Below are 23,386 nucleotides of genomic sequence, written 5' to 3' on the forward strand. Positions count from 1 at the left end.
TGCTACCACATATATATTCTGCATATCATATTATTGAAATTGAGTGAAGTAGCAAGAGGATTATTGAAGTGACAGTCCTAGCCAAAATGCTCAGGGGAACAAGGTTTTCTATGCTGATTCTCAGAGTCATGAAGGGGCACAGCTCCACTGAGGCAGTTTTGCTCAGCTGGTGTGGTCAGTTAATTGGAAACTGGACATACCTGAAGAGTTAAATGCCAGGGCAGGAAGTGTCTTGAAGCTGTAAATAACTTCCTGGAATCTTTAACTTAAGCACCCTTAACTGGCTGATCACTTTCTATTAGTTATCTGGTCAGGCCCAAGATTAAATCAAAGTTTTGCAGTCTGCAGGGACAGCTCTCACAACCACAGGAGCTTACAGGCAATTTGGCCAGTGGGATAGCCAAGGCAGTTCACAGAGACAGAGAGGTAAATTCAGTTATCAGCCCTCTCACCCTTTATACTTCTGAAACAGTGCCATAAATAGACAAATCAGCCTGCAGCACATCACGTGATTTTTGTGTGTTTTATATTATAATTCTACAAGACCAAGCTGGAAATTTATTATTTCTTTATTTGTGTTGTCATACCAGTGGGAAAACTTTTGCTTCTACCTGATCTCAACAGATATTTAATCTAGCTGCTATCTCTATAACCTGAAAAAAGTAGCCAGAAAGATAAGCAGTGAAAGATAAATTGCATTCCACAGTTGTCATCGCTCTATCTTCTCTGATTTCCAGTAGCTTGAGGAAAGAACAAGTGTGTTTTGCAGCATGTCTTGAAAGTCATCAGTCCATAGCAGCTAAGGAGTAATGTGAAATGCTTGCAGTCTGTGTCCAGCAAGCAACCAATATCCATGCTGAACACTCAAAAAAACCTATGATTTGTGTTGGGAAATGGTTTCTTCCTACATCTCAGTCATCAGGAGCAGTCAGGAGGTTGGCCTCAGCTCTCCTTGTTTTAGCTTGTGTCTATATTTGTGTTTTATTGTACGTCTACATCTCTTTCAGAGAAAAGCATCAGAATCTGTATTGCCCCTATTGCAGTATTTATTAATTCTGTTCAGTTTTTTAAAGGTAGTAAATATTAAGTTGTAAGCCCAAAGGAAAAAGTCATTTATCAGTTGAAATCCATGCTTGCAGTCAAAATCAGGCAGTTTGCTAGATCAACAGTACAAGAATATAAATCAAACAGCTGTACGAAATGTAGCAGACCACCCTATCTCCTAGCCTAATATATACGATGCAGAATTTTCTGTGAATTGTCTTCAGCAGAACAAGGTTGTTCTTTGTGGGGTGCATAAAGGGTATGCTTTTTCATCTGCAGTGTTCAGACAGGCATGTAGAGATCAGTTCTTTAGCTATTGGAGTCAATAATTTGAATCAGTTAAAATCATAATAGGAAACACCAGGTCAGACCCTTGGTATGTGCCAGATCATCAATGCAATCAGTAAAATACTGCTTTTAGGGAGGTGATGGGCCCATATCCTTTAAACTGTGTAAAGGAGGACTTCACACTGTAGGACACACCAGGTGCACCCTTTAGGGCTCCAGCTTCGTGCTGACGTGATCACAAAAGCTCAATGGAGTTATACAGCTTTCTTTCACACTAGCCCAGCTAAACTTTTATTGCTTCCTCTGCTCATGCTCTTTCCTAAAGCTCTTATTGAAAGGAAGAGCAAATTAGAAAAAGTTAATGTACAGTAAATGATTTGATGGTGATTCTTTTTATCATGGTTTCATATGTAGGGCATTGTCTGTTTTGTTAGCACTTTTCTGGAAAATTACTTCAACGACTGAAGCTAGGAAAAATGCCCACAGAAAAGTCAGAAGCTCTTACAGCTCTGAGCCACATGGTAGGAGCTATGGCAGGCATGTCCAACCTGAGGTACACAGGCCTCATGCGGCCTGGCACAGCTCAGACTGTGGCTACCCCTGCTCTGTGCCATCATAGTTGCAGCTCTGCCCTGTCGAGTGGCCAAGTCCCAGGCACACGCCTGTGACACAGCAACAATCAAACATCGAGGTGATATTCATGCTGTCTGGGATGAAAGCAGGGCACGGAGCATGATGTGGTGCTAACTCAAGTTATGGCAAATAAGTTTATGCATTTTGATATGTTGGCTGAACATGTCCTGTGAACAGCAAAAAATATGCAGCTGTGCTTTCCATTTTAATACAGGAATTTGAGAATAGGTTTCAAGATTGACAAAAAAATCATACTTTTTTTTGTTTGTTTGTGACTTTGTTTTCAGTCAGTACAAATATATTTGAAAATTTGTAACTTTCCAGATGGAATATATGGAGTTGCAAAAATCTGACCATGTTTCTTTACACCTTTATAAGCCGTCTCTTACCAAAGAGATATATCCTTCTCTTCACAGTCACACCTTATTCACATCATTGCTTTTTGGCAGTAAGAACATTTCTGAACAACTATTTTGAAAGATGAAGTAGAGAAAGAGTAGAATTTCATCAAAAATCTGATGAATACCTTAAAATACCAAGAATTGCAGCCACAGCCATCAAACCAGCCTGATGCATTAGTTTCACAAAAACAAGGTCACATATCCCACTAGTTTTATGTTTTTATTACTCTCTTTTTAAAATATGTTTCAATACAAAAACATTGAATACTAAAATAAATGTGGTTACTTTATGTACATTAACTGTAGCATATATTTTATGAAGACTGTTCCAAAAGTAATGCTTCCTATTTTATTCTGTCAGCCCATGACATCAGAGGTGGATGTTGGTATTATCACATTAGAGACTGAACCTTTCCACCAGTATTCCCTTACATGTTGCTGCCATGTGGCAGATGGCAGCGGAGGGGCAGTCTGACAGAATGGCATCCGACATGGAAGTGTGGATGGAGCACCAAATTCCATAATATGGAAAAAAAAACCTGCACCAGTGCACCTGCACTGACAATCATCAATGCTTGATGAATCTTTATGGAGACCAACCAGTAGACGTGAGCACAGTGAAGCGGTGGGCAGTGCATTTCAGCAGTGGCAACAGTGGATCACCTCTGCTGATGCAGATTGTTACAAGCACAGCATGCAGGCTCCTGTTCGTTGCTGGTGAAAATGCATAACTAATAGTTGTGACTGTTGAAAAAGAGTGTTTTGTAGCTGAGAATTTGCTCTATCAAATAGCGTTGCTGTGTTCTTTGTATCTGTTGTGGTTTCCATGAAAGTAAATAGGAGACATTATTTTTGGAGTCACCTACGTATATGCAGCCCAAGGCAATTCCTCTTCATTCAGTGCAGCCTAGGCAAGTCAAAAGGTTGGACAACCATGAGCTACTGCAAGCACATCTCATCCTGTGCAGCCAGGAGGACAGCTCTCACTCAGTCAGCCACTCACCCCCATGTATCATCCTTGATGCGGCTTGCTAAAATGCTTCCGCAGCGCACTACACACCAAGCTGCACTTCTGCACAGCACAAATGGATAGAAACCTCTGTAACGCACAAAGCATTTGCTCTGTAGCAAGGTCACAAGCCTCCTATTATACAGTGTCCCTGTAAGTCTTGCTTCCAGGCCCAGAGGAATTCTTGTCTTGAGCACTGTACTGAAGAAAATGGATGTATTTCCATCAGTAATCATCAAGCCAAGTATGAGTCTTTCTTAATGTCTTGCAAAATATAAGTAGGGTGTTTTCATCTAGGTTACCGATGAGAAAAAGGAAGAGTTAATCAGAGCCACCTACAACTGGCATGGTGGAAAGATAGAAAACCTGCCACAAACTCTCATGTAAGTGAGACAGGTCATGCTTAATCAAAGCTGACACAAAATCAAGACTTTTCAAGGCAATACCTGCAGTAGAAGATAAGTATTCAGACACTGTCAGTCTCTGCAAACATCTCTTGGTGTTACCAGGTAAAAAAAATTCCCCATCAGCAATATGCGATTTTTATTCCACTGTACATGTCACCAAACGAGCCTTTCTTGAAACTTTGCTACAGAAATTTCTGAGGAAAAGTAATTATCCATTACTTTAGTTTCAATATAGCATCTCCAAGGGAAAAAAAAAAAAATAACACTTGAGGTTAGGCAGCCAGGGACAAATAAAGTAAGGAAGGAGAGCACAAAAAAGAACTGAGATAACAAAGCTCAATTTAGTAAGGCAGACAAGGTCAAACTCTACCTTTTTTCTAAGCAGATGTTAACACCAATAGGTTTCATCAGGACTGCAAGAACATAACCTGTAAGAGAATGTCTGTAGTCCTGAATTGTTCTGGTGACAAAGGCAGGCCTTGTTGTCCAGCTAGGAAGCGGTATATTTATTGAGATGACCAAATGAATTCAGTAGATGTAATCTTCCTGCTTTTGCTTTTGCTTCCAAAAGCAAAGCTTTTGATTCTGTTTCTTAAAGTATCCATCTCGTACCTGGACAAATTGTCCAGAATTCAACTAGACGAGTACATAATATTAGGGTGAACATTGGCTGATGGTTCAGGCTCAAAGAATTACAGTAAAATGTGTTTACATTAGATTGGTTTTCCAGGGCTCAAGGGAACATACACTAATGTGAAGGCACAATGCTACGTTCTTTCCAGGAGATAAGAAAGGATTCTTTGCCAATAACTCAAAAGACATGACTGGAGGCTCAGTCTGTGTGTTAGGCAAAAGTTTTTCACCAGAGAGTGGTGGGCATGACACAGGTTCCCCGGAGGAGTGGACATGGCTCCAAGCTGTCACAGTTCAAGAACCATTTGAACAGCACTCTGGACATATAGTTTGGTTTTTGGGTGGTCCTGTGTGGCTCAGAATTGGACTCTGATCCTTGTGGATTCCTTCCAACTCAGAATGTTCTATGAGTGTGTGATGTGAAGTCTGAACATAGTAAATGTTGGCAGGCTGTTTGGGAGAGAAGTAAAACGACAAATGGAAACAGATAGCTTCCAAAGACATGTCTTGGGTGTTTTGATGCTCCTGGATCACGGGGTTAAAATTAACAGAGACCCATTTTTTTGGTATAAAAAAGTGCATGCACTTTTCCAAAATATGTATTTTTTAAACATGCTGTTTAATGTTTGTTTCACATGCCACATGCTGGGTAATAATAGGAGAGGTCGCAGTCATTTTCGAACACAAATCAAATAAGTGAAACAAATCCTGATTGGCTATGCAAAGAGCATTGTATGACACTGCTGTAAATACAATTGCATTTCTATGTCATTATGTAGTGCTTTCTTCAAGCATATTTTAGGCAGCTAGTGCTGCTTTGGCCAAAGCTGCTAGTTGACCTCTGAATCTTTTTATGCTATGGTGGCAGCACCTATGTGCTATCTTTTTCCCTTGTCCTTAGGTTTTACTTTGCTGAAGGACATGACCACAGTTTCTAGTATTTCCAACCTGTTGAATATCACATGCCTTTCAGATTGTCAGTATCTGTATGAGCACATTCTTTTCTTCTGAGTTTTTAGGGCAGCTGTCTGTGTCCTGCTAAGCAGCACAATGTATTATCGGTATAACTTATCTCTTCAAAAAGTGTCCTGGAACAACTTAAAGCCTTGAGTTGTTGAGCTTTTCATCACAACCTGCTGCCTTTACTACCCGGCTGCTTTGTCCTGATACTTTCACCTCTGATGTTCATTTGTGATGCTTTTTGCTCTTAATGTATCTTACTGTGGTGTCATTTTGTTCTAGTACTTGCTCCTGTCTTGTCTTTCTCTAATACTCCAAGAGCCATTGCTATTCAGTAATATTTCTCTAGGGGTTTGTCTGTCTTTCCCAATAATTTTGTCTTTAATGTTAGGCTTTCTTGCTCACAGAAAATTCCCTCATCATTAGAGTTCCAAAGCTATGTGTGGATGACAGACGTCTCAAAAATGTAGTGTAGAAATTAGCTTCTGTTTCTTCTGCTTCTCAATCACTGGCTTCTTTCCTAGAGAAACTATCTGCTGTCTTCTCATATGTTGGGTATTGCACAGAGGATCAACCTGCTGGGAGCACTTTGTGAGACACTGCTACCAAAAAAACATTCACATCTTTTTTAGTGGCTTTTTGTCTCTACAGAGAAACTTGAAAATTAAGGATTTTTTCCTGCATTTATGTTCTCACTTAACTGTGCAAAATTGGATGGTATGGTGAATATGTCAGACTCCAGTTGAATATCATCAGAAACTAGGTTCATGTTCTGGTTATTGGTCATATGTATTTAATAAGAGTGCTAATACCTCAGTCACTGGGCTTCTCAGTTTTGGTAGCTCACTGGCTGTAATCTTAAGGTGATCTTGCTTTTTGGCAAATAGGGTTGAGAAGTGCTGATTTTGGAAGCAGCATGTTAAAGTGCAAAACACTTGATGTTCTTACATTCATTCTCCTTGAGGCATCACTTGCCTTTTTTCAAAGTATAGTGTTTATTTCTCAAAAGGAAATAAAAGCTTGAATAATATGTAGTTGATGTGATACATAGACATTTGCATTTTCCAATTATTTCTGAAAAAGCCTGAGATAGCAGATATGTGGGCAAGCTGGGTAGTGGTCAACTAGCTGCTTCTCTGATTTTTTGTTGATAGGTTGCTCACATTGTATGTTGCTTGGGGAAAGAGGTGTTTGTGAAGCCTCAGACTGTGGTTTGAAAAAAAAAGAACTCTTTCCAGTTCACTAATTGGAATAAGAATGTTGGTAATTTCTTTTTGGTGCTTTTATTCCTTTGTAAAGATATTTCCATTATTTTCCACCCCCAGGTCACACGCATATGACTTCATGTTCTAAAACCAATTTATGATGAAATCTACATCAGAAATGATGCTGAAATTGATGAAATAATGGCTTTTAAATATTGATTTCTAAATAACATTTAGAAATAGAATACAACATTCATATTTATAAATAGCAATGCCATTGCTAGTGGGAGGTATTGCTCTATTACTTCTTGCACAAGAGATCTATAGGCCCACAAACAAGGTCTGTTTGTGGGCTTGATGCTCTTGTGAACTTACTCATGCTGTCCTTGGAACTTTCCCACCACAACTCAGCACCTGTGGTGGGTGTTGTTGGGAGCATCTTAAAGCATGTCCATGTGGAGGCCCCTGAGAGTCCATAAGACTTTCCCTTGGTAATCTGTATGTATGTCTTTAATCTGGATCCTTTTTGGGAAGGAAAACTCTCTGCAGCTGGAGAGAAAGCTACATTTACACCCTTGCACAGCAACAGGCTGGGGAAAGGTTATTTCCATTCCTCTGGGGAGGAAAAACTGACAATGTGAAGCACATGTCAGTAATTTTTGCCACTCAGTAGGTCAGTTCTTGATACGAAAATCTTCATTGCTAGCCTATTTAAAATCTGTATTGTTGGCTGGTATTTAACACCATCTGCAAAAATTTGTGGCCTTCTAGGATGTGACCTAAATCATAAACAACTCATGGTCTCAATTTGAGTTGTCTCCATTTGTAAACTTGCATATGTATTCCATGCTGCATGCAGTAGCATGAACTTCCCTGCGGACTGGCAGCAAAATGCTGTATGATTCTCCCTAGAGTCTCATAGGCTGCTTGTTACCTCTGTTTTAATAGTGTGCCTTTCAAAGGAGAGAGTGAGGGCAATGATCCACGATGTAGCCCTCATCTGGTTTCTAGACTTTCCCCCATCCACAGCAGAGAGCTTATTGAAGCCACAGGCTGTCAGACTCAATTATTTGCAATACATCTTAATAGAGCTTGTAGTTTTCCTAAAAACAACAGCAAAAAATATTGCCACTGGGGTCAATTGTCCTTTCTTGAAAATTGGTTTCATGGAATTCATCTCTCCCCAGGAGATTTGAGGCACTCCTGGAATTACTGCATAATCAACTCATGTCTTCTCTGGGGACTACACTACTATGAAATCAAATAATGTTGTAATCTCTATGTGAAAACCAACATCAGTCAGCACCTTTGATCTCAAAGGTTTGAGAGTATCACTGAAAGAATTACTTCAAGCTTGACAGTCTGCCTATCAAATTGCACCAAGCATCAACTGTGATGTGTCTGTCCGAAACCTTCAACCCAAGCACGAAAGGGTCCTGGCAAGTCTTATTGAGATACCACCGAAAACACTCACATTATGTGTGATAGGTGCTGATGTTTTAGGAGCTATTACTTTCCTCAGGGAATTTCCACAGTAGCAGCACTGCAGTGTAGTTCAGTAGCTGCAGGGCTAAGGGGATTACCCTTTCCTCTGCTGCCTGTTGCAGTGATCCTGACCATTTGTGGCCTAATTTGGAAAAGCTGACTGGTATCTCTCCACCCGAAAAAAGACTTTGTATGCAAAATGGACTTTCATGGGCCAGGTGTAATTCTTGTTTCCTTTAAAAAAAAAAAAAAAAAAGGAAGAAAATGCACTTTTTTATTCCTTTGGTCAGTCACTTCTGTTTCAGTTTCATTTTTTGTTCGTAACAACACAAACTGTTTCCTCTACCATTTTTTAGGATGAAAAAATCCCATGAAAAATAATTGGTAGTTTTTAGCTGCCTACATACAAGACTCCTATAAACTCTAGTCCTGCAGCTGAGGCTAGTAACCCATGTTTTTGCACCCCAGCAAAGTGGAAATCAGTGGAGCAGAGCACATTTGACAGCAAGAATGATTATAAGATCAGTAGCCAATTAGGCAAAAAGACAGCTCAAGAGTGTTATGATATTGGGAGCTAAAGCACTGTCTTTTTAGGTAACGGAGATGAATCACTGGAAAAGATCTACATGGTTCTGTAGAAAAGCACCAAATAGTAGTTATAATGAATGTTAGTGGATCTAGGGGGAAAAAAACTTTTTGATTATGTTTTGTGGTGCTTTCATAAATATATCTAGAGGATAGAAATACACCACTGCTTTTTGTACTCAAGTTGATGCTGAGGTGAGAAAAATACTTGTTTTTCATCTGCACCAGTTTTATTCTATGCTGTAATTGCATCTTGTGCTGTACCATGGGATGCATTCAGCTTGCCCTGCCAACTAACTTCCATTGAAGCAATGGGAATTTTTATTTGGTAGCTGTGCTAGACATAGGATTACACTTTCATATAAGTGTTTTAGCCACTCCCTTTTCAGTATTCATTCACAAGTAGTTAGTGATAATGATAATGTGGTTATTTTTTATTATTATTGTATTTTTAGGTGGAAAGAAAGGTGAGGCAATCATGCTGTTCATCTGTGTTCCCAAAACTCTGGACCTTTTTGACCTCTCTGAAGCAGAACTGACACAGGGCAGTTTTTCAAGCTTTTAATTTTCTACAGTCTGTAGAAGGAGGCAACTGGTTTGACTGGAAATGCCTCAATAAACGTGACTTGGGGAGGAGTCCATGCTTCCTCAGTCACCAGCAGGGAGCCATTGCAAGTAATCAGGCTACCAGAAAAGCTCCAGTGGCAGCTTGTGTTTTCTTGGGTATCAAAGCCAGTCTGTTCTTCAATGCAGAGGAGACCAGGCTTGGGTAATTGCAGTACTCACAGACCACAGTGAAATTCTGCTGTATGCAGTCCATAGGAAAATGTGTGGCACTGGGTTTTTGGGCTCCCGTAGTCTCCAGTTAGAAAAGCCAATATCTTCCAAGCACAGATTAAAATGAGACCAAGTTGTGTAGCTTAGAAAGTGATTAGAAATTCATTAAAGGGAACTGTAAGTGTTAAGTCTAAAGAAGTCATGATCTACTTATCGATAGTCTGTGAATACAAAGAGATGAAATACATCAGATAGTTTATCTGTTGTACAGGATATGCTTTGTTCTAGCTGCTATTTTTGCTATCTAATTTATTTTTCCCTCATTGATTTTCCCTTTCATACTGTTTCCTTCTTTTTAAGATTATTTCATATTTGTCTATTTTTTTTCTTAATGCATTATGAGCATGAAAAAATTAATGAAAATACTGAGATGCTTAAACAGCTCATTAGAAGCTGCTTGTAATCCTCTGCCTGGGATAAACACTGCTGCTGTGTTCAACAGCTCAGAATGCTGCAGCTTTATTTATCTGCTAAAAGAACCTTGTAGATCACCACTGTGGGCCTCCAATTTCTTGTAAATCAGACAAATCTTCAGCCAAATCTCTCAGTGAGATTGTCCAGGCACTTTAATTGTCTGAACGGCTTCTGTCTTCGTCTTCTCCATGCTACAAAGCCTTTTCTCTGTGATCACCACTGTGCATGCAGCCCAGAGTTTCACTGAATTATTGGAATGGGAGAGAGAGGTTTTTGAAGACAGCATTTTCATGCTTATAAATTTTATTGGTGTCATCTTGTTCGCGAGATATATGCAGGTCTCCTACAATATCTGTGACATCCATATCCTGCCTTATAATCACACTGTGCCACAACCATCACAATGATTAAAGGGATTACTTTTTTTTCTTTTATGTGGCGAGATTAGTGGAGTTCAGTTAAATGGAAGAAGGATGATGAAGGAGTGATGTTATATATAATGATCAGCCTCAGGAGGAGGCCTTTAAAGGAGCCCTTCCTGTGCCCCTGAGGTCTAGAGAAGCAGCATTTCCAAGGCATAATGATGGTGGGCATTCATCTCCCACCCTCTTCCTGGAAAGCCTAGCATGGGGTTCTGCTTTTGAAGCAGACCTTGCCCTGAAAAAAACCGTGCAGTGGGATTGTCAAACACAAAGGACAGATGTAACATAACCAGGAGGTGGCGGTGGCAAGAGGTGGTTTGATGGGAACCCCACTGTGGGATGGAGAATCAAGCCCCAGCCAGGAGGCTCTGAAGGTTTCATTCTCATCATAGAATCAGAGAATGGTTTGGCTTGGAAGGGACCTCAAAGTCCACCCAGTTCCAACCTGCTGCTGTGAGCAGAGTTGCCAATCACAAAATTATACTGCCCCTCTTGTACCCATCTTGCCCCTCAGTTCCTCGTATGTATGTGATGCTACAACTTTGCTGCTGAGATTCACACCATTTTCTTTGCTTCTTCCATTTCTACCACTCTCCTTCCCCTGTGTTAATCTTCAGTGTGTTCATTTGTCTTCAGAGGATAGTTTTAATTGCATCATTTGGTTTTAACAAGGCTTCATTGTTGTTGTAGTGGAGACAATAATAACCTTTGTGTATCTTCTACACTGTAATTATTAAAGTTAGATTTGAGACTGACTAGAAATAGAGCAGGATGGTGGCAAAGGGATGCAGCTGCAGGCTGAACCCAGGTCTCATGGCTATGGAAGTCCCAGAGGACTCCACTGAGTCCTGCTGTACTCCTGCCCTTCTGGCTGAAGCTAGAGCACACAGATTGCTGCATGTCTCCTGGTCCCACAGGATCTGCTAGAGAAGCTAAGTTTGACTCAAAATCACTCAGAGTAAGCTTTGTATATTCCATATCTTGTAATCCCCAAATGGATTTCTTAAATATTTGTGGCTTGCTTGGAGGGGAGAGGGTGGAAAGAGTGAATTTGTGACAGTCCCTATCTAAATTAATGGTTGTCAGAGTACCAAAACATGTCCTGAAGCTCAAAGAAAAATTCTGAATTAGAGAAATAACTTTGCCCTCAATGTATCCAGTTTGTCCCAGGCTCGTATAAGTCTCCCACTGATGTGGGAATAGATGGGCTACAGTGCTTGAGCAGGGAGGCAGATCACAGTCTGCCTGCAAGGCTTGACTTTGACTTAACACCATTGGCACTGGTTTAATGCTACCCCTTACCTGTGGTTTTAAAAGGCATTGAGTCTTTGTAACACCGCCACATCCTGAAGAGCAGGCAGGGGGCTCCCATTGCTACCTGGCACTTTGTAATTTTTTCTTAGCACTTAAAAAAGCACTGAGAAATAAAGATCCAATGAGTTATTGCACAATTCTAGGAAAGTTTGCAGCAGATGGGGTTGGTTGAAATCACAGCCACTTAAAATCCCTGCCTCAGTTTTTCATCCGCTAGCTTCAGATTGGTAAAAGCTTCCTGCTTCTCAGGGATGCTGTGAAGATAAATTAGATGCTTTCCAGATTATGAGACAATTTGAAGTGTTAATTTTGTTCTAAGTACTGCTGTTCTATGACCTTAATTCCCCTAGGAAGTGTTTAAGTGGCTTCATCACCATCTTAAACTCACGTTCACCCCTGTCCCTAATGTTTACCAGGTAGTTTACAACTGGTTTTCAAAAGCAGCTTTTTGGCTCTTGCTGCTGGCCACAGCAGAAGGAAGGAGCTCCTTCCAGCAGGCAGGTTTTCTGCTTAAACTCTGTTACATACACTATGCATGCAGAATGTGCCACATTTTGTAACCTCCTGCTAACACGAAAAGAAAAACTTTGTGTTCCCCCAGAGATGTGCGCACAGGAACTGAGCTGCAGCTGCGCTTCAAGGCAACGTCTCACCAGACAGGTTTCTCTCTCATCACCAGCAACGTTTCAGAAAGTTTCCCTTTGAAAATAAAGGGAAATACAGTGACTATGGGGCAGTTTTAAGGAGTGCTTTTAATGACTCCTTTGCAATGAGGCCAAGTTTGGACTCACTAGTTTGGTTACTCCTAGACGCGGGAATGCATTGCCCAGCAGAGGGAGCAGGGGGAGCACGGTCTGCCCGCTGCCTGTGCAGTAGAACCGGAAAGGCTTCCTCAGACACAGAATCGAATGACAGAATAACCCAAGTTGGAAGAGACCCATAGGATCATGGAGTCCAACTCCTTGCTCCACAGGGACCACCCAAAATCCAAACCTTGTGTCTGAGAGCACTGTCCAAATGCTCCTTGTGCTGCAGCAGCTCAGTACTGTGACTGCTTCCCTGAGGATCCTGTTCTACCCTCTGGTGAAGAACCTTTTCCTAATACCCTCCCCTGACACATCCCCATGCTGTTTTCTCATGTCCTCTGCTCTCTGGTGGCAGTGACAGATCAGTGCTGCCCCTCCGCTCCCTGTAAGGAGCTGCAGGCCACCATGGTGCCTCCCCTCAACCTCCTCTCCTCTATGCTGAACAGTGAGATCTGATCTTGATTCTGATCTTAAGGACAGTTTTCACTGAGATGTGTTTAGTTCTATGCATTGGCCAAGAGGTTTGCAGTACCAAGGTGGCCATCAATGGGGATGATAACTTAAAGGCTTTTCTGCTTGGAGACTGGGTTTGCTCACTCAAGGGGGAATGGGCACCAACAGCCCAATGCTGTTCATGCCACAATAGAAAATGTAAGCTCAAGTGGTGCAAAAAAAAAGCAAAACTCAGTGTCAGAAGATAACACATCTTTTTCTGGTTACAGTTAGTGCACACCTGCCTTTGATCAGCTTAATTATGACTGTGTAAGCCCATCTAGAGGTTGTTTCTAATTAGTTTGCAAAAGGTTATAAGAGCCATTAGATACATATTCAGAATGTTACTTCATGCATTTACTAAATAGGAAAACTGAACATAGCGTCATGTTTTCCTGTAAAGCAGCCTGGCCAGGCTGACATAAATCTCTTCCTGTTGCATTAATGTCAAAATCGTTAGTGTTACTGCATTTAGGTAAATCTCCAAATTCAGTGTGATACTCTTATTTATTTTTTTTTTCTTTTCTGGATTTTGAAACAATTAGCTAAACGAAGACAATAGTCATGTACAAAAAGTGTATGCCATGTTGAGCTGAAAACCCATTGTATATTTTATGCAGAGATATTGAATAAGGCAAACTATTTTTGCCCCTTTACCTCATTTTAACCTCATTGATTTAATGAAATAATTTTCACTGAAATGAAAATCCACCCCAAGTGTTCAGGGTTCTGCTTATTTGAAGCAGTAAGAAGGGAACTACAGAAATGTCATTTGAACACTCCCCTTTTCTCTGAAGGATATAAAACAACAACAACAACAAACAAAACAAAACAAAAAAAAAACTGAAAAGCAACAATTAAAAATCCCACCCACAACAGATATGTAACAAAAGTTTGAATGCCTCCCATTAGGCTCAAGTATGTTTGGATTAATCCTGGGGGGACAAGCTATGTTCTGACTTGCTCCTCTTTAATTCCAGAGTGATTTGAGCAGGAGCTCCTTGTCCTCTATACACTTTAGTAAACAAGCTAATTAGTCAGTGAATTAAATGTGGGGTTTCTTTACTAATTTGTTCTATTTCAGCATTAATAACTATACAGGTTGCAGAACACTGTACCAGAATAGTTAGTGGAAGTGCATATTGGCAAGATGGTCTGTGTTTCTGTTCATGTTCAACAACAACAATTTGGGAGCTTTTCATACCAGAGGCATGCTCATAAAGCAGTTGCACAGGCTGAATCAGCTTTAGAAATCAATAGGAACAGAGTATGGAAAAAATCCACACTAATTCAACTCCAAGAATTACTGAAGAGTTAACCAACCTCTGAAAAAAAATGTTTTGGAGACTGACACAAAGTGTGTTCTGATTTTACTTAAGCTTTATCTTCTGACAAAGGGAAGGCTTTGATGGAAATCTTCCAGCTTACTATCTGTGTTACTATTTTTTTCCTTCCTTGCTTTTACAATGCAACCACTTTTTTCTGTGGAACATGTGTGTAGGCAGCCTTGATTTCTTTTGTTGCGGTGTTTTACACATTTAAATCTCCATGTTTCTTTCTCTGTGGCATAGGTGTGAGGGATTTTGCAGGGCACATGAAGTCAGCATCACAAGAGCTGGCAGCTTTTTCATGCTGCAGGAGATTTGCTGCCCAGAGTTTTGGGCAGCGCCTGGTTCCACAGGTGCAGCAGGTTGAAACCTTGCAGTTTTGGAACAGGGAGATTTGCTACGTGCAAAACATGAAGTAGAGAACTACTAAAGTGTCACCAGGCTCCCCACTCTCTGCAGGAGGAGCTGGGCCTTTTACTGAAATAAACATGGCTCTTGTGAGTGTAATGGTAGATATTTGCTCTTTGTAGAATTAGAAAACCCTTAGGGTTGTGAAAAAAGCCTTGTGAAATTACAGTCGCAGGCTCTGTTCTCTGTCATGCCAATGCTGAGTTGTTCCTACTGCAGGGGAAGTGCCCCCCCTTCTGGGATGCACCAGGGCCAAAGCTTGGGGCTGATCTCTCAGAGCTGGTACATCTCCTTGTTTAGAACAGATGGATTGGAAGCCATGATGTCAAACGTGGCAGAGATACTGTAAAAAAAGGTCAAGCAACTACCTCATCCTGAAACACACTCCTTTTACTCCTCCTCATCTAGTTCTAAATCTGCTTCACTTTTATGGGGGGGGATTAGATACCAAAATGAGGTGTGTGATGCCATGTGTCATGGACATCATGAATCCTTCGTTTTCCCCCTTCTCACTTCATCTGAGCTCTGTAAAAAGGCTGGGAAGTATTACTTTAACAGTGTGATGACAGTTTAATTAGATCAAGACTCCAGTGAATGGGGGAATGTTGGGGTGGAAGGCAGTTGTGGATTAGAGTCAGGGTATTTGCTGCTTTGCCTTTTGTTTTAATGCACAGCTCTGAGTTTTTTCTTAATGTATAGCTCATTTTTCCAAACTTTACTAGCAAAAAAAAAAACCCTAGTATTTCTTCATTTTAGTAGCATTCATCTTTGAACTTCAACAAACACGGCAAAAAGTATAATATTATGGATGGTTGCTCTGGGGGCACTGAACATCAGCCAGTTTTCCTTTGTCACCTCTCTGCCACTGCGAGTTCCCCAAATAAGCTTTATAGTAACTGAGCTAATGATAAATCTGCAAGTCTGAAAGAACATCTTTCTATCTTTAGGCTTTAGCTATGCTTTTCTTTTGTGTGTATGGCCTATTTATGGAACTATGCTGTTGAACTTGAATCCAAAATAGAAAAACATCCTTGCTTAAGTTGTATATAAATAACTTCTAGAGGAGATTAATGGGTTTCACTGTCCAGGTTGTTGTGAAGCCCACAGAGTCCTGGTTTGCTCAAATATTTGTTTATTGCCCATTCAACATCTGTTTTCTGTCTTCAAAAAGTGACTTCCTGATATGTGCATCCCACTCCTCTGTGACTGCTGTTTTTATCTGATCCCAAGAACACTGTTGCTGTGTCACCTCTGTGAGCTCTGAAAACAGTCATACACAAATGTGCATATGAAAACTACCTTCTTGGATACACCAAAGCACAGTTGATCATACAGATTTTTAAAAAAGGAAGGCATTTCAGCTGGATTAATGTAATAAATTACTAGACTGGATCAGGCTAACTTTTACCTGTCCCATATTCCTGTCTCTAAAGGTGATCAGAAAAGGACACATACAAGGATTATAGAAGAAAACTTCCAGCAAAAGTGTCAGAGGATAATTTGTAGCTGGGGAAATTTTGTTCTCTGGTCTCATTCATTAGACATGGCCTTATGCCATCAGGCAGAAAGGTTGCAAGCATTTTCTGAATCCTGAACTTTGGGATGATTTTGGGTTACTTTTTTTGGTTTGGTGACGTATATAACTATCTCACCCTCTTCTTGCTGGGATATCACATGGTAACAGGCTGTGTAGGCTGATCACTCAGCAAGCTTTTTTTTTTTTTAAGAGCTTTGATTTTGCTGTTTTTCTGACTGTTTGAATAGCTTTGGAGCTTGAAATGAAGTGGGAAGGAGTAGACAGGAGTACCCTTCCATAAAATTAGTCACTTTGAGTTCCCAGTGCATCTTCCTCTATGTTTTGAAGTAGGCAGGGACAAAGACAGTAATGAGACATTGCGCGTCATTCAATGCAAATTGCATCAGGCATAATAATTACTCTTTCCCCGTTCTTGCAATTAGATCATATAGTGTTAGTGAATGCTCCCATACTTTGCGATGGAGCTGTGGCTGTGACTGCCTGCACCAGCCTCCAGCAACACTTACATATGAGGAAAATGTGTTTTATGGTAAGTGTAGAAGTGTAGTGAGGCACTGGAACCCGTTGTCCAGAGAGGTAGTGGATGCCCCACCCCTGAAGACACTCAGGGTCAGGCTGGATGGGGCTCTAAGCAACCTCATCTAGCTGTAGGTGTCCCTATTCATTGCAGAGGAATTGGACCAGATGGCCTTTAAGAATCCCTTCCAACTCAAACGATTCTGTGGTACTATAAACACCAAGGCACACCACCGCTGGTGCAATCCTTCCAGCTCCTCCTTGGACACCAGGACCAAAAAGGCTGCCTGGAATGTCTGTCATTGCAGAGCAACCAAAACATAGGGCGTATCATCTCCCATGAGCAGACTAAATTGCAAACATTGATTTTGGAAAACACTCATGTAAATGAAAAAATGTATTGATGCCCATGCAAATTTATGTGCTTTTCCAGAGCTTATAAAAATGAATCTGTTTTCTGAAAGGTAGTGAAAAGTAAATTCTAAATAGGCAAAAAGCAAAATAAATTTCCTTTAAAATTTAAGAGAGTTTTTAAGAGGAGAAAACTATAGCCTACAGGGAGCCTTATTTGACACTGGAAATATGAACATTGGCCATTGCTCTGATAGCAGAAGGGTTGTATATTTAAATTTCCTCGGGTAACCAAATAGAAAATTTCTAAATGTAAGCAGAAAATTGCAAGCTGAATATGCTAAATTCAAATTATCAACTAGTGGTGTTATCCACAGCTGATTTGCTGCTTTTATCTATTATAAATCATTTGAAATCCATGGAGTTAGATAATAAACTCCTTTCTGTAGGAATTTATGGCATTTTGACATTTGCTCTCATTTTTTGGGGGGAACCAAACAATAAGAAATTATTTGCAATACAAACTTTAGAGCTACTTAATTTGAGATCAAGTATTGTATGAGACTTTGTTTTGGTGGCACCTGGAATGTTTGTATCAATTCTTACATTTGTATTAATGTATCTTATGTAAAAAGATTTCCAGGGAAGGCTCTGCTCCACTGAGGTTGAAATGAAACATGAATTTGTCAAAAAAAAAAAAAGAAAGAAAGAAAGAAACAGTTCTTGAAATGATGCAGCTTAAAGTCCCAAAAGTCACGATTCAGCCACAGAAAATGAATGCTGGCTTTATTAAAAACAGTAGGGAATATGCAACCTAGAAAACATTCCACCCAGTTTTAAAAGGACAAAAACGTCCACTTATGAAATTGTGCAAAAAGCTTAACAGGCTGGCGTCACCATCTGCTGGGTAGTATTACACTATGAGTATGTCTGGGTTTGTTTTTTTTTTTCCTCATCCTAAACAGCTCGAGTCCTGCAAATCCCACATGCCACATACATACTCTTATTTCTGTGACAATTAAGTATTTGCAGGGCTGGGGGCTGTAAGCAGCTGCCTGTGTTACCCTTCCAGGATGCCGAGCATAGGGAAAGGCAAAAATGCCAAATATACCTTGGGAAAAGATGACTGTAACAGTGGGGTTTTCACTGCATGTCACATGTTGCCACACTGCTTTTCATGGGACACTGACAAAGCCAGGTCAAGTTTCCTATGCCTTGTCACCAGAAGTAGTGCTTTCACAAGGCAAATATTTCCTTACTTACGATAGAATGGGATTATACCAGTATAAAGAGTTTAAGTAGACCCACTAATAAATTCTAAGTGCAAACCAAAAGCATAGACTTTTGCAAAACACTTAGGCAAAAAACGAGAGTCCCCAGGCCAGCAGTGGAAGTTGGCTGAAGCTGTGTTAATCCTCCTACCACAAATGCCAGTCTCTGGAAAGAAAACAAATTATTGCCTTTCTTGTTCCTTCAGAACTCAGAGATCGGAGGAAATAGTAGGACTAAGCAGACATGAAAATTCACCATTAAATGGGGGTACTCAGAATAGCATTACCTCTGGGTACTGTCGGAGCCTTAACTCTTCACTTGCTCTCTGATGTGACAAACAGCCTGCTGTTTGTATTCAGGCAACGTGGCTGGTGCCCTCCAGCACTAGCAGAGGTCACATATTGAAATGCTTGGACAGACTTAAGGTATGGGCCCACGACCAAAGGAATAAAACTCCTGTCTGTAAATGCATCTCGGACATCTCATTACAACAACAGGCTTGTTTGTTTGTTTGCCTGAGTTGCTGCTGTCTAAATGTGAGGGAGGACATAACCTTTCAGCAGAGGTGTGGAGAAATGGCTTGGGAATGTTTCTGGTGTTTTCAGGCAGGGTAGAAACCAGAACTGAGACATGACCCCCTACCCCATGCATCTATGTGTCCTCTTCCATCAAGTCTCTTGCTTTGGTCCAGGCTCTGTCATCAAAGAGAAGGGGACAGCTCATTCTGCTCTCAGCATGCTGTGCTGAAGTGAAGTTGGCACCAGCGTGCAGATGTTATTTCAACTGCTTGGTTTCTGCAATTAAACACACACTTTAATGAGCACAGTCTGAGCAGTTGGATTGATTTAACATCGGTGCGAGAACCTGTTCATGAATTATGTGTGTTTGAGTTCTGAACCTTAATACTGTACTAATGTAGTCATTTGCATTTAATGACACAGCTCAGCTGAATAGGCCTGCCACCTCCTAAACTCTTAAAAGTTTTGGCTCTATCAAAACCTCTTGCTAAAGAGATGAATAACAGCTGATAGGTTTCCTGCCTGAAATGCTGCAGGCTAAATGAAAAGGGATGAAACACAGCGTCAAGATCTTACGAATCTTGTGACATTGTTTTATGACCATTTTCTTCATATGTTATGCTCCTTGCAGCTGGAGTCTAATAAAAATTAAATAAAAACAAATGATTTAAAATTCAGGTGGAGACATTACTACAGAAGGCTGCATGACAGAATCACCAAAGAGATGACAGAATATTCATCCCAGATTCTTTAAATGTTTAAAAAATAAAGGAATTAATGAAACGATGCAGGCATCTGAAAGATGTCAGAACCACTCAAAACAGCTTTGCTCTGACAAAACAGCACAGCTGAAAGTACCCCAGACTTTGAGTGGCAGACTCTCATCCCCTTTCTCTTGCTGCGAAGTGCAAGTTTTTCTTGCTTCAAGCTTTGCTATATGCAAGGAGAAAGCTAATTAGGGGCACTCAAGGCTTGTGACACCCCCGTATTTACTCTCCTAAATAACCTCAGGGGAGCATCCATGCCAGGCTGTAGAAACTGGGCTCTTGGTGTGGGGAGATGGTCATATTCTGGGCATGATGCAGAGCCTGCATTGAACTAGATGACTCCTGAGTGTGCTCTAGATTGCTCTTTGGAGAGGGATCCTTCCAGTAATTGCAGAAGAAATCAAGGATGCCTTGTCTCCAGCAAGCCACAAGGTTATCTTCCTGGTGCTGCTTGACACCAGCACTTTGTTGGAGGAGGCCGCTTTCTCTGAGATGTTGGTAACCAACTCCCAGTGACTTCCCAGAAACATACAAATTTACTTAAGGATATGGGGATAAGTTCCCATCACATTAGTATGGACACATAGGCTGACCTGTCTGGAGATATTGAAACAGTGGAATAATTTATTATTATATGTAGCTTGTGTTGTAATCAGTTTGAAAATCTGGCATTTACAGACTTCAGAAATGTCTGAAGAGATTTGAAAATATTTATTAGAGGAAAAAATAGGCATTCTCTAATAATATGCAGGCAAAAAATGCTAGCTGGCTGTAAATCCTTTTTTAAAAAATGCTTCGTTCTACATGTTAAAAGTGCTTCTACTTCTCCTTAAAATGTTGATCTAAGCATTTGTGGCTTTATCTCAAACTGCTCCAGTCTAAGCTTTAGACTGTAGATATCAATTATTCTTTCTTTATAGAAAAAAAAGTAGTAGAACTTGCATTTTGAAAATGTACTTTGTTTTTAAAACAGGCTTTGCATTTAGCTAAAATTAAAAAAAAAAAAAAATCCTTTTTCATGTGAAAATCCCTTTCAAGAAGTTTAAAAAAACATTGATTATATTCTATGTTTTCAACAAGCTCTTATAGTAAGTTACCTTGTCACTTGTAAAGATTAGCTGTCTTTGAACTTCATAACCTCCTGGAGCATCTAAATTTCTCCCAAAAAGGAGAGAAGTAAATGTGTAAAATGGAAGAAGGAAAATACAACTCTTGAAGGAATATCAAACCCTTCAGCTTGAGAGTTAAGTATGAGCATTATAAAGAATCCAATTAAAACTGAAAACAAGGGTGTGCTAAATTACCCAACTGCAATAAATTCATTATGCATGGATAACAGAAAACATAATAATTCATAATAAATGCATGTGCTTCTTAAGTACAATTGTTTGTAAAAAGAATTAAAGTAGATTCTAAATCCCAGAGAAGTGCTCTTGGTAGCCTAGTGGGTTCAGAAGTACGAAGCTACCAGCCCTGCATGAGGAGATGGCAGATGTGCAGCAGCAATAACACAAAACAGAACAACAACCTTTCATTAACTGTAAGCCTTCCATCTAAAATTCAGGAAATAAAAGTAGGAATTGGATGTTTCTCATCATTAAACTTCAAAGACTGTACCTTGTGTTTCTGTGGTTTCAGAGATGGTTTAAATGCTAATTTGATGTTAGCTTTTAGCTCCCCTCTAGTACCAGCAGGATGCAATAGTGGGTTAGATTTAAAAAAAAAAAAAAAAAAAAAAAAAAGATTTCCTATTTCAGCATCAAAAAATAAACTCATTTTAAAAGTAGCTTATCCCTGGCTGGTTCCACAGTGGTAAGGGGAGAAGGGAGGAGCTTTCTTGTTCCAGATGCTCTTACAAATCTGGTTCCCTTTGTGCCTTGGCTACAGAGTCCTACAAACAGTAAGAGAGCTTTTCAACTAAAAGGCATATCTCAGACCTGCCTGTGGAAATGTCCATATTAACGCAGATTAGTATTTTTAAAGTATGACATAAAGGCTTTGTTTGAATGATCATTTCACGTTTCTTCTCTCTGCAGTTTCAGGAGTCATTTCTCCCAGGATGGGGCCCCTGGCACAAGAAAGAAGTGGTCCTGCTGGAGGGGGTGTAGAGGAGGCCATGAGTATGCTCAGAAAGCTTAAACACCTCTCCTTTGAAGAGAGGCTGAGGAAGCTGGGCTTGTTCAGCTTGGAGAAGAGAAGTCTGTGAGGATACCTCATTGTGGCCTTTCAGTGCTTAAAGAGAGCTTACAAGAAAGATGGAGAGCAACTTTACGTGGACGTGGAGTGATAAGACAAGGGGTAATGTCTTTAAACCTTTTAGTTTTAAGACAATTTAGATTAAATATAAGGAAGAATTTTTTCACTTGGAGAGTGGTGAGACCCTGGCACTGCTGCCCAGAGAGATGATGGATGCCCCATCTTTGGAGCGGTGCTCAGAACCAGGTTGGATGGGGCTGGTGGGGGGGAACCAGACCATGGCAGAGAGTTGGAATTGAATGGGTTTAATGTCCATAGAGTCATAGAATAAACTGAATTGGAAGGGATCCATGGGGATCATTGAATCCAACTTCAGATTTCATACAGGAACACCAAAAATTCAAACCCTATGCCTGAGAATGTTGTAGAAACTTCTTAAACTTCAGCAGGTTTTGTGTTGTTGTCCCTTCTAATCCAAACTATTCTGTGATTCTATGATAATACAGTTTTTGTCCAAGTACAAAGGACTTGATATCAGAAAGATAAACGAAACAAAACAAAGAAAAAGAACAGCAAATAAAATAAAAACACGGAAGTAACCAAATGACAGTGATCTCATAGGTCAGTAGGGCTACTGAAAATGGTGACTATCTGCAGCCTTTTCACCAGAAGGCTTTGATTTGCTAAGTGCAGCAAATGAGGTATTTGCATGCAGACAGTATCAGAGGGCAGACTTGCACAATGATTGAGATTGTGCAAATAAGACAATTCATCAGCATCCAGTAGATTTTTAAGGAGAAAATCTAGAACTGTGCCATTACTTCAGACTACATCTCTCAATCACTGAGTCAAGATTCCCAGGAGTTATGAAAGGCAATCATGTGGCTCTCAAGTGACTGGTAGAGTCATTATAATGTAAAATGAATAAAACTTAATCCTCATCACTTTTTTCCAATTGCTTATTCCTGCTTGGACAAATGTTCCTTGTCAACTTCTTGAAAAAAATGTGGACCATAATGCAGGCTCACTGTTGTCACAGCTAACAGATGGTGGTGTTCAATTATCATTTAAAGGTAAGAATGGGAACAGGCAAAATTTTACCCTAAATAAAATATAAGAAGCTTGCTGGCCAGGTTGTGTGGAGAGGTATTCTTAAAACTCGCTCGAAGAAAATATTGTTGTGTAGGATTACGTTCAAGGATTATTATATCCTTTGAAAGAGCTAATGCAAAGCATGGGACAAGTAAGGCTCTGAATCCCAGAGAAAGGATGTCCAAAATCCTTTGCTGCTTATAGAAAGAAATGACCCAAGAAAGAAATGAGCAAGGAAGAAATCTGGCTCCAGTTATGTCACAAAGTGCCGATAAATCTGGTCCTGTATCTCCTGCAGATTTTAATCTTCTGGGTACAGCCACCTTCTCTAGGCTACCTAAAAAGTGGTGCTTAGTTTGATGAAATGCATCCTTCTAGTTACTCTATAAAATTCTGCTTTTGTGCACTGCTTTTCGGATTCTTGCAAAATGATTAGTCTTGGGTTTTCTCAGTTCTCACTGAGGGC

General features: G+C 40.2%; 1 long non-coding RNA gene across 4 annotated transcripts in view; it reads left to right on the top strand.

The window, feature by feature from the left end:
- LOC146544454 (uncharacterized) overlaps positions 1 to 23,386 on the top strand; it is a 227,044-nt gene that overhangs the window by 187,207 nt on the left and 16,451 nt on the right. For 2 of the 4 annotated variants that reach the window (XR_014882962.1, XR_014882963.1), the window contains exons 4-5: positions 21,669 to 21,930; positions 22,851 to 22,901. This is a non-coding gene — a long non-coding RNA (uncharacterized LOC146544454). The remainder of the gene's footprint in view (positions 1 to 21,668; positions 21,931 to 22,850; positions 22,902 to 23,386) is intronic. The other 2 variants (XR_014882964.1, XR_014882961.1) reach the window with 1 other exon arrangement.

Source organism: Meleagris gallopavo, chromosome 4 (genome assembly GCF_905368555.1).
Source record: "Meleagris gallopavo chromosome 4, MGAL_WU_HG_1.1, whole genome shotgun sequence".
NCBI lineage: Eukaryota > Metazoa > Chordata > Aves > Galliformes > Phasianidae > Meleagris > Meleagris gallopavo.